A 12,175-nucleotide genomic window follows, 5' to 3' on the forward strand; every position below is an offset into this window, starting at 1 on the left:
TCTTCATCCCTTTTTATTGCTGAGTAGTGTTACACTGTATGAACATTTGGCTTAATTAAGTACTTGAGAGGCCTTTGGATTGTATTCAGTTTTTGGCTCTTATGATTTATGCTGCTATACATATTTACATATACATTTCATATGAATAAATTTTAATTTCTCTTGGTTAAAAATCTAGGAATGAAATTGTTGAGGCATTTTCACTGAGTTCTCATAAGCAGGAGCTTATGGCATTTATCAGTCACTTCCTGATCAGGCACTACCTGCCACTTCTAGTCACCAGCCATGTCTTGGTCCCAGCCCTGGCTTATTGTGTGTCTGGCATCATTCCCTGACCTCTGGGGGACTGGAGGGACCCTCCCCAACTACCCCTTCTTGGCTGTGCTATTTGATCTCACAGTTCAATGCATGACCAGGCCATTGTGCCTGTAGTTCTTGGCACACTATAAGATGCTTTTCTGATTTTCTCCCCCCCCTCTTCATTCTTTGAACCTCTTCAGGGGAGGGACCACGTTTCACTCATTCTTGTATTCTCAGCACCCAGAAGGGTGCCTGGCATAGAGTGGGTACTCAATAAATATTTGTTGAACAAATGAAGGAACTAGTGAATGAATGAGTGAATAAATGAAGTATGCCCTGGAAATGCTGTGTCATTTCATACATTCCTATTTCTGTGTGTGCTTCCTTCCGACTGTTTTTCCTCTTCAGTGAATGTATTTTCTCAATGTCAGGAACCACATTTCAAGGGACAGTGTAAGGAACTGCCTGTTCAGGCTTTCCCGATCCCTTGGGCTGTTTCCAAAAGCCTTGCACTCTTCTGAGCTGCAAGCTGTGCCATTAGTCTCAGTGATTCTGGATTTGCTGGTGTAATTACAACAGTGAGGGTGCTGAGTGGGGAGTATTATAGGCACTTAGCAAGCGCACCACACTAGGAGCAGGCACATGCCCTCAACAGAAGGAAAAACACTCAGGTATTTCTTCAGAAGGAGCCTCAGTGTCTTAAAATGGGCCTTCACAGCAACACCTCACATGGAGATACCTCCTCCAAAGGAAAGCAAGTGATGTCAGAAAATAATTACTCAGGGGTCAGGGATCCCTATCTTAGCTCCAAAGGCCCCAATTTAATTTAGAACTGAAATTTGACGAGAAAGAGAAATACACATTCCACCAGTCACTTTTAATTTTCCAGATGCGATTTTTATTGGTTGGTTTCCATTGCTGGAGAATATTAAATAATCAATATTTATGGCAAACACCAGACATTTCTAGTACTTCAGAAATTCCAATAAGACCTTGATGGGGGCAGGGTGGCTGGCTGCAACACTCCTCATTATACGGGATTGAACAGTGACCTTTTTTCTCATTTGTAGAGGTGGGAGTGTTGTGGTAAAAGGTTTTAGTTATTAAAATCGCAGGAACCATATGGTGAGGCTGGATTGCTACTTGTGCTCTGTGCCTTGTAATTATCATTTGTCAGTAATGACCATTCCAAATTTTTATATACATCACCTGCCTGAGAAATGAATTGTTGATAATGACAAAGGAGCAAAAGGGATTTTTCCAAAAATCTAGAGCAAAAATCCTTTGCATGTCTTATGTCTTCACCTCCCCTCTTTGCCAGAGTCTAACCTGTCAGATAATTGCTTATCTATGTAAGTGACCAAGGAGCTTGATTTTGATTCTGAGAAAGGCAGCATGGTTTGGTAGAAAGAACATTTTGGAAAAGGGGGAACTGGAGAAAGCTTTCACATTCTTTCTGCAGAGAACTGGCTTTGTGACTTCATGCATTTTAACTTCTCTCCACTTCCGTTTCTTGTATACAGTGAATATCATTTTGGTGATCTTTTTCATGTGTTTGTGTGTTCTGATCTAGCTAATTTCTATTGTCACTCCCTATCTCCCAAACTTCTGGGGTGGGAACCTAAAGCAGATTTTGCTTCACATGCCAACTCTGGTTGATTAGTAATGGCTGCTAGTAGTAGTATATTAAGAAGAATTCAGAGGCTACATCTTGTCTCACTGAAAAGTGCTGAATTGATTAGTGATGTTTATCATGGTATGAGATTGGTGAATAGTAAGATGTGCAAGATACTGGTGAATATTGTGTAATGACTGAAATCATGGGGTTTTGTTTTTGTGCCCCAGTCCAAATGCTCTCATATAGCAAATATTATCTTCTACACATTTATAGTCCTTTAAGAAAGCTGTAATGTGAAAGCAGAAGAAAAATGGATAAAAAAGATGACCTCAGAGAGCCTACTTTTTATGAGGGGATGGTTTCTGCATTATGCATGGCATTTTTATCGAATGTATTGTGACACAGATTGTAATCTTCAGACGTGGTAAAGTGTAACAGGAAATCCCTACCCTGTGTGGGTCCCTTCTTTAGTCCTAATGCACTGGTCTCTCTCATAGCTTCAAACAGATTGAGCAGGAATCAAACAATGAAAACATCATGAGTGATGTCACACAGCTAGTGGCAACAAGGCAGGACATGACCAGAAATACTAGAGTGCGTGTGTCTCTCCATTCCCCTGTGGTTCCTTCCAGAGAGCATTGTCCCACACAAATGCAGCGGTGAGGAAGGATTTTCAGGCTTGTTTATGCTGACCCCAAAGAAGGCCAGTCCCTTCCTCCTGCCTCCCTGAGCTGGGGATGGAAGTCCCACAGGGAGAGCCAAACCCAGAACTTGCCCCTGCCAGACATTCTTGGAAGGAAAACAATCTGATAGTTTTGTTGAAATTGGTATCTAGCTTTTATTTCGGGTAGTTACAATAAGCCTCTGGGTGATATATTTTGGGCCTAATTACCCTGCTTTTCACAGAGAAGTCTATGGAGTGATTAAATAAAGGTAAATGCAGTTGGCATGGTGCCAGTGCTAGAAATTCAGAGCAGTTTGTTGAAAAAGAAAAAGAAAATCTAGAAAGCAGCCCATCCTCTACCACTTCACCTCCTCATAGTGCCAGGAAACACTGGCATCATCAGAAAGCTGGTGCTTCAGAGCTCTGATCTCACTTTCCATTCCTGAGATACCAAGCAGGAAGTGGTCACGGGAGCATGAGCCCCAGCCTGGGCATGCAGCAAGACAGTAGCAAATTCTCCCCACCCTGGGCTGTCACCCATCGAGGACAGGTATGGGGATGGGCTAGGGTGTCGGGGTGCAGATCCCAGTCAGTGTTCACTTAGCTCCTGACCTTCGCTCAGTGACCCAGTGCTTGTTAAAATTCAGTATTTATAAGGAAGCTATCAGTTACTGAGCAAATATCCTGTGTGTCCAGCAAAAAGCTAAGCACCTGTGTGCTTTATCTCACTTATCAAGTATTTGTTTTTTTCATGAGAGAGTACTGAGGCACAGAGTGGTTATGGAATTTGCCTATAATCGTGCAGCTTGCTGAGAAGAAATAGGATTTGAACCCAGAAGTATTCTTGCTAGAGTCCCTGCTCTTATGTCATATAGTCAAACTATCAATGGATACGGGTATCCTTCAGGCATCAACTAGTTTGAAAGTTAACAATGCGCACCTGAGCCCAGCTGCCACTCTGCCTGGACCAGGGATGGCGAACCTTTTAGAGCTTTCAATGATAACAAACAGCTGACTGTGGCATGCGTGCCATAGGACCACCACCACTGGCTAGACCGTGGGATCTACTGAGATAACCTATGCGGCAACTTTCAGAAACTGCCAAATGCATGGAATTTGCAGTAGTTTAAGACGATCAATACCCATAAAAAGTTATAAAGTTAGAAAAAGAACACTTTTTTTATTTATGTGCTGGAATACAAGAAACAGCAGTTTTAGCACAAAGGAGTGAGGCTAGTATGGAGATTGTAAAGGGTTTCTGAGGTAGTGTCTCCTCCTTCTGTATCTCGCTGTTCATCTGAGCCTTTCAAGCTGTCCCACATCCAGGTGTATCTCTCTTCTGAAGCCACTAGCCAGGATCCAGCTGCCACCATCTTTTATCCCTGCCACTGTTATGTCACCTAAGCGGACCCACGGGCTCATTCTGGTCCCTTCCAAATCTAGTCTCCAGTCAAAGAGGGTCCCTGTAAGTAAAGCTTTCTGGATGAGCAAATGTCCATTGTCCCAAGAATAAAGGCCAAGATGCTCATTGCACCCCAGTCTGGCCCTGTCTTTAACCTGGTGCTCCTTAACTCCATTCTGCACCAGCCCAGCACGGTGGACCATTGATCTATTTGTCCAAGAATGCTCCTTTCTCCTCTGAGCCCCCTGCCTGCCATTTTCCCTGCTGGGAACATCCTCCTCTTCTCTCTCTCTTTTTTTTTTTTTTTTTGCCATACCAACCACCTCCGTGACTCCTCTTCCTTCTTCACGTGCTGGTCCAAGAGGCACCAGCGACCTCTCCTCTTCCACCATACTCAACCTCTCTGCTGTCTTTAGCCTGTGCACATCACAGCACTGCTGTTCACTTCTGGGTCTCCAGGAAACTTTGCCCCTGGCAGCAGGACTACCTCAGCCAGCACTTTCTGAAAAGGCAGAAGAATCTTACTGTCTATTTTTATTTCCATGCAAGCTATCCATCCTTTCCTTAGCACACGAGTTTTACTGTTGCTCCTCTCCTGTCACAAACAGGCCAGGAGCATCGGGGTGGGTGAAGCCTGCAACTGGAAACCTGGCTTGAGTTGAAGAGAAGCAAGACAGAGGGTTCTTCCTCTGCTCAGGCTGCCTGGGGAGATGGTGAGACTGGAGCACTGTGTAACGAGATGGGGCCAGGCGCTTTAAGAGCATTAATAGATTTAATCTGTGAGCCTAGCAAAAACTATTATCCACTCTCAAATATAAAACAGCAGTTAGAGGGCTTGAACCCTTTGCCCAGCACCGCAAGCCTGTTAAGGAGTACAGACAACTCCATGTCCTCTGCAGTTCTGCCAGAGCTAAAGCCAGCATTTGTAAGCACTTCACTATGCTATCTATGACACTGTTTTGCTGACATAAAACCAGTTTAATAGGGAGAATTCCTGGAGGGTCTGCATATGTGTATTTGTGAGCACATATGTGAGTGTCTGTCTGTAAGTGTGTTTTAGGGAGAATCAAGTTAAGTAAGAAAACAGTAAAAGTGATATAAGAGACCTGAAGTTCCCGTTGTAGACCAAAAATGGCATCATTAGAGAAGGGTACCTCACTTCTTGGCTAATATGGCTGGTGCACATGTCCGGTGGGTGGTAAAGTTTTAGTTTGACAAAAATATATGTAATGCTTTAGTATCTCCACTTTCAAGGGACCCATTGCATATATGGGTGGAAGTCATTTATTAACATTGACTTCATGGGCTGGAGCTGGGTCTTGAATGCCATGGATAGGTGAATGGAGGAAAAGGTTGGTGCATTTTAAATTGGAGTAGCATTTCTTCCCTCATCCCACCTCAGGGTCTTTGCAACATATGCTGTTTCTTAAGCCAACTTTTTCAGTGCCTTGGTGTCCCACATTACAGTTATTACTATTTGTGTATCATATTGGAATTTTCTCATCTGTGCTTTACAGTAAACTAAGATCCATCTGAGAAGGGACTGGTTCCTACTGTGTTTGGGGTTCCTGTCCTACCGTCCAGGGTTTGGCAAGAAGCAGATACTGAACCCAAACTTTGCTAGTGAGTTCATGTAAAGGACCAGTGAAAGCAAAGGACAAATAAATGATCAGCTTTAAAAAGATCTGACCTTAAAAATCAGGTGAGAAAAGGTCAATTTTATGCCAAGCTTTCTTTTCAGGATCTTTTTATATAAAATTCCCAAATGCCACACCATCCCTTCTGACAAATTGTAAGAGAGCCTATTTTGTCCTCCAACCCTCCCTTCTGATCTAGGATCAGATGTAGAGATAGGGATGAAAAGGAAGCAGGAGGGTCTAGATGTGCAGAGTGGCTGCTACTTCCCCCACAGCCTGTCCAGCAGAGTGTACCTTTGCTATAAGTCCAGAGTGCTCCTGAGTGATGGAACTCGTGCTACTGTTGCTGAGGCTGGAATGATTTCACATTTGACTCAGACACAGACCTTGTGGTTCTGCAGAGCAGGTGAGCTCAGGCCCTGGGGAAGTTGATGTCTGAGCTGGGTTTTTTACTGGCAACATTGGGCTGCAGCTGTCAGCACCTAGACAAGCAGAGAGAGAGAGATACACACAGAATTTGGGAACTGTTCAGCAAGTGCTGGGAAATGCAGTCACAGAAAGACCAGTATGTCATCAAATCCTAATGAAATTACCTCGGAATAGCTCAGTGCCTTTCGGCATCTGTTACTGGAGCTAGACAAATCTGATTTTGTACAAGTAATTTTTAGTGTGTTCTTAAATGTAAGACTCCACAGTATTTCTTGTCTTAGTTCCTGGCACTAGAACAGAGCCCAGCCTTTTCTTGTCTGTAGAGTACTGTAGAAGCAGAATGTCTGTGATAGGCATTGGTTGGTAACCTCCACGCCCACCTTTGTTTTCAGGGCTGTAAAGTTGGGGGACAAGCTATGTATTTGAAAAGATTTGACAAGGAAATAGCTGTTATCGCCTTCCCAATGAGTGAGGGACCCTTACTTCATGGCTGAGGTCCTAAGTTGTCTGTTATGCAAACTGTGGCGGACAATGGCTATGACCTGCCAGCAGCATAGTAGTGAGGACTGAATAAAAAGGTAAGCGTAAAGTTTGTAGCACAGAGCTTAACACATCATGGACCCTCAGTAAATAAAGAAATGTTGACTTTTCTTTGTGCTGGAGTCTTTTTCCTACTTTGACACAGCATTAGAAAACGGTTTTGTGGTCCTGTCTTGAGATCTTTCCTGGACATGTGCAATAGTGTTACACTGTTCCCATGCTAGTGTATCAGTCAGCTTTGCATAACCATAATGAAATACCAAAGACAGGATACTTATGAACTGAAAAGAAGTTAACTTAGCTCACACTTTTGAAGGGTCAAAGGTATTGTATCTACATTGGCTAAATTCTGGTGAAGACTGTGTGGCAAATGATGAATGGTGATGGTGTAATTCCATGTTAGACATCTTGAGCCAAGAACCAGAGAACACAGGGTAGGACTAAACTCAGGACTATAAAACAATCTTTTCAGAACAGTTACCAAAGAGTCCTATGGAACTTACCTTCAAGGGCCCACTCCCTGTGCCCTAAGGACCTCTCACTAGACCCCATCTGCTAGAGGTCTCCCCTGCTCACAGTAACACCACCATGTAGAGCAAACCTTAGTTCACAGTGTCCTCCTGGAAAACACCCAAGCCATAGCAGCTGGGCTGTGAAAGAAGCCCTGGTGAGATGGAATGAGGCAATCCTGTGTCTGCCACAGAGGCCTTGAAACACAGCTGGAAGGGGAAATGTCGCTACCAGTTTCCCTTTGGGAATGTTGTTGTAGGACTAATGTTGCCCACCGAGAAACCTTGTTGGGACAGCTGCTAATGAATCAGGCTTCCCCCAAAGTCTCAGGTCTGTGTCATCCCCACCAGGATGACTCAGAAGACTCAGTGGATTCCTTTGTGAGTCAAAGGAGTCAACTCTGTGAAATGGTTCTAAATCAGAACCTGTGTTTCTAGATTTATTCTACATTGTACAGTGATGCATTGCACATTTATCATTAAATGCTATTCATGATGATTTTTTAATAACATAAGAAAATTCTATGACTTCAAGTTAGGAGGATTAAGGAAACACAACATCAGCAACAACATCATCAAGGAAGCCAAAGGGCAGGGAGGGGAAGGTATGTGACCCTGCAGCAGAGGACCTCAATCCCCTAGAAGACAGATCTAGGCCTCTGTTCTGAGGCTGAAATGTGTGGCTTAGAGAACATTTCCTTTGCCCATTTTTGGAGTTTAACTATTTGAAATAATTTTGCTTTCCTTTGGTGATCAGAAGATAAAAACCTCAAACACTATTTCTTTAAAAATAGGAAAGAACGGGATAGCCAAACTTTCTGGACCATTTCCATTTCACTTTTCTTCTAAGCAGTCCCTGAAGCCAGAAAGGCAGGTGGTTTCATTTTAAACATGGAGGTGAAGGTCCTTGTTCAAAATTCGGCAGACAAGCTGGCAGAAGTCAGGACTCCTGGCCTTGCCCCACTCTATCTTTCTTCCTCTGGACAGTTTCCTCCTCTCAATGATTCCATAGCCATATCCCCTCCCACCTCAATTTATTCATCACACTGTATGAAGCATTTATAGCATCTTAGGCAAAGCAGGAAGCTCACGGAGGAACTCAGAGATGGAAATGACAGTTCTCGTCTCTTAAGTCTTTGCTTTCTGGTAGAGATGAGTATGAAAGGTTGATAAAAGAAATCTCAATGGAACACAAAAAGTGGCAGCCTGTACAGAGTGTCTTGGGTTTCAGAGAATGGAATGACTAATTCCACAGCAGGGGCGGGAAATGATCAGAAAAAGTTACAGAGTGGAGGTGACATTTAAATTGCAACTTGCTGTCTGGCATAGGAGTTAAGGAGCCCAGGCTCCCAAGTTGGGCAGACCTGAAGGAACCATGGTTTTCATCACTCCATACCATAGACTTTGACAAATTACTTATCTCCCCCCTGACTCCACATAAACTGCTGGAGAATGGGGGTCTTCATAAACTACCTTGTGGTAATGTTTTTGAGGAATAGAAGAGATGGTGGAAGCAAGAATTTAACAATAGCCCAGTGTAATGTCAAGAAACTAGAGCTTTGATCACCACTATCCATAGTAATATTGCTGCCCTTCTCACCTCAAATGAAACTGGCTTCCTGTGGTAAATAAGCAATAGAATACTATCCCAGGCCAAAGGAACAGCATGTGCAAGGTCACCAATGTATAATGGCCCCTGACCTTTTACAAAGTGGTAAGGAAATGGGGATAGGGCAAGTGAGCTAGTTGGAGTGTGGGTATAATTGCTGGGTGGAAGTCAGGTTGCTGAGGAGCCTTGTTTGCTACGAAGGAGTTACAGTGCCTATGGATGGTGGCAGAAAATAATTAGAGACAGAAAAGTTAGGGAATAACATGCTTCAGTATGTGTCTTAGGGAGATCCCTCAGGCAACCATGACAAGCCTGGAAAACAGGGAGCAGAAGTAGCCCTTATAGGCCAGAAAGGGTCTACATGGAAGAGATAAGGGCTTACGGTGACGAAATTTTGCAGTGCAGCAAAATCAGGCCTTCCTAGACTTTGGATACTGCAAGGTGAGGAAAGCAGTCTAATTCTCAGGGAGCCCAACATACAGGAAAGGAAGGGGACAATGGTGACATATAGTCACAAGAGGGTACAGAACAGGTCTAAGAGGGTTGAAAGGAGGCTGATATGATCTCCAGACCAGACACATCAGAAAAGGACATGTGCTTATTGTGGGAGGCCCCAGTGGACCGCAGCTACCGGAGGTCAGCGTTACATTGGTGATTTTCTCTCAGTGTCCTTGGCTCCTGGCCTGGCATGGAGAAGAAGCTGGACAACTACATGCTGAAGGAAGTAATTATAGATGGGCTCATCTGTGATGGGTTCTCAGAGCTGGTGAATATGTAATGAGCATGTAGTAGCAGAAGTGATGCAATCCCGGAAATGCAGAAATGCATTCTGGGCCAGGAGCCTGAGTTTGTGAGTGTTGGTGATTTGCATTGCTTTGATTTTGCTCTCTTTGATCCTTTATTTGCAACTACTAAAGATATATTGTTTTATTTGAGAAAAACTCAAGCAAACAGAAAATAGTGACAGCCACAGATACCTTCTGATCCCTTTAGTCAACCTTGAGTGTCTGCTGGTGGATGGGGTTGTCATTTGGTGCACTCAGTGGAAGATGAGTATGAACTGCTCTGCAGTTCAGCAATTAAAATGACTCAGCCTCTCTGGCTCCTGAGAAAGAGGCTTTTCTCTTAGCTTAATATGATGTCACAGCATTGTGCTCGCTACCTGGGAAACCAAGCCAAAATGCCGAGTGGAGGTCACTGTGTCTGACAGTCTAAAATAATGTATATTGAGGTTTTGTCAGAAGAAAAATTAGGGGTTTCATTTGAGTGAAATTTAATATAATATACTTATGGATTTTGAGAATTTGGGAAAGCCATTCATGATAATAAAGCTTTTATTTGCTTTGCAGCAAATAATCCTTTGGTGTGATTTTTATTGTCTTTTCACTGTAGTAGTGGCTGAAGCCAAGGCAGCATGCTTTGCCCAAAATGTTCTCTCCGTTAGACCTTGTCTCTTTTAAACCGCATTTTGTCTGAAATGGACTAGGTCATATGTAATAAATGTTGGCATTTTAATAGAAACATTACAGCAAAAATAGTTAACAATCTGCTTTAATTTCAAAACTCATTTTCTCTCTCCTACAGTAAGGCAGTATCTTGGTAAAATGTGCAAAATGCACTGGGATTTAATTACGATGCCAATTTATTCTGAAACAAGGTTAAGCTGGGCTGTCAATATTCAGGATAAAGGTACAGGGAGGAGACAGTAGTGTCTGGATGATTCTGGAGTCCTGCCACATAGACCGCAGTGGAATTAGAAGCATTGGGCACATCGCCTGCTAAAGACCCTGATCTTGGGAGCCTGGAAACAGAGGCTGTATGTCCCAATAGTGCCACCCCCATGTGAAGACTGATGGACAGTGCAAAGACTGGGGACCGTTTTTAAGGTCTCATCCCATTAAATCCAATTTCTTCATTAATTTACTCCTGCAACCAATATTTGAATCCCCTTATGGCAAACAAAAGTAAGCTAGGTTCCCTCTGAGGAAGATGATAGGCTGGGGAGTGAGAAATGCATTGGCTGAAGAGTGGCACGAACGGGTAGACAAGGGCAGCTGTACTGTGGTATTTGCAGTAAGGTCCCTGGTGCCTATGCATGACTAAGAGGAGTGATCTGGGTGGTCTGGGGTAGTAGTGGTGGTAGGCATGGGTAGTCATGGGGACTTGTCAGGCAGAGGTGTGGTGAGGAGTGTTTCAGGCAGGAGAAGCTGTCCCCAGACCCTGTGGGGGTTGTCAGCATGATGAGGCCAACGAGTCCAAGGAGAATTACTTCAACTGGAGGGAAGCCAGGTGGCAGTCCTGTGCCAGGACCTTACTGGAGAGTTGGGGCAGGTCCTACAGAGCATCTACATCCCAGCAACAGACCTGGTCTTAACTTCCAGAGCTTATCAGGAAGCCATTGAATGGTTTCAATAGAAAGAGTGACTTGGTTCCGATTTGAATCTTGCAGCTGATTACTTTAGCTGCTGTGCAGAGAATGCACTAGAAGGGAAAGATGATGAATGAGGGGAGAGCACTGGGGCAGTTTCTGTAGAGGCCAGTTGAGAGGCCTCTCTCTCTCTCTCTTTCTTTCTTTCTAGTTTCTTGAAACACAGTCTTGCTCTGTAGTTTAGGCTGAACTGAAACTCACAACAATCCTCCTGCCTCAGCCTCCTAATTGTTGGGATTATAGGCATGCACCACCACACCTGGCTCTAACCCTTTTCCTGCTCCATGAGCATAATGATCATAAAACATTTTTGGCTCCTGGAACTTAAGAAAAGCAATATCATTTTTAGCATATAACTAGTTGTCTTGAGCGGGGTAAATTAAAGCCTTTGCAAGTGAAGAGTATATTGAGGACTCTGCTCAGCTAATGGATGAGTTTCACCTCTAGCCTCAGTTTTTTCTAGAATGGCCTCATACGTTCTATCTACCTACTACCTTGCTCCCGGTACTCACTGCTGATGCAAATCCAGGAGCAGATCATCTAGCCTTATTCAATGGCCTCTTGCTCCTGGAACTTTTCAAGTCTCCTTCACATCTGGAATATTTGATTCCATGCCACATGGATCCATAGTTCCTTGAAGCACTACTGTATGCTATGGTCTCATGTGCCTGGAGGTTCTTCAGAGTCGTCAATAGTTTGCTTACTTAACCTACATTGTTATACTTTCTGGTAGCTCTAAGAAAGCCAGGGAGAGTTTGTTCCTTAACCTGAGAAAAACACAGTCTTGTCTCTGACACCAACTATAGCCTCCTGGAAGCATCTTCCTTCCTCTTTCCTAACTTACTTCCACCAGAAAATGAACGCATGAATATGTATTTGTTGGGCACTTGCTATGCGCCCTGCCCTTTGCTCAGGGCTTTCTCTCAGTTAAATGTCAGGACACCTTCGTAAGGTGGGGGCTATATTTTATATAAAGTGGACTCAGAGGCTCTCAGAGTTTGTCTGAGGTCACTCAGCAAAAAGGTAGAAGACCAGGACT

The 12,175-nt window shown here is 43.7% G+C and overlaps 1 protein-coding gene and 1 long non-coding RNA gene across 3 annotated transcripts in view; one reads left to right on the forward strand and one right to left on the reverse strand.

Annotated features, from left to right (window-relative positions):
* Dock2 (dedicator of cytokinesis 2) overlaps window positions 1-12,175 on the forward strand; it is a 429,458-nt gene that overhangs the window by 198,372 nt on the left and 218,911 nt on the right. The window lies entirely within an intron of this gene.
* LOC102014748 lies at window positions 4,277-6,127 on the reverse strand. Its single transcript, XR_259701.2, has 2 exons — window positions 5,916-6,127; window positions 4,277-4,486 (listed from the first exon to the last, which is right to left on the reverse strand). It is a non-coding gene; the product is annotated as an uncharacterized LOC102014748 (long non-coding RNA).

The sequence above is a fragment of the Chinchilla lanigera genome, unplaced genomic scaffold, assembly GCF_000276665.1.
Source record: "Chinchilla lanigera isolate Chin_1 unplaced genomic scaffold, ChiLan1.0 scaffold00007, whole genome shotgun sequence".
NCBI lineage: Eukaryota > Metazoa > Chordata > Mammalia > Rodentia > Chinchillidae > Chinchilla > Chinchilla lanigera.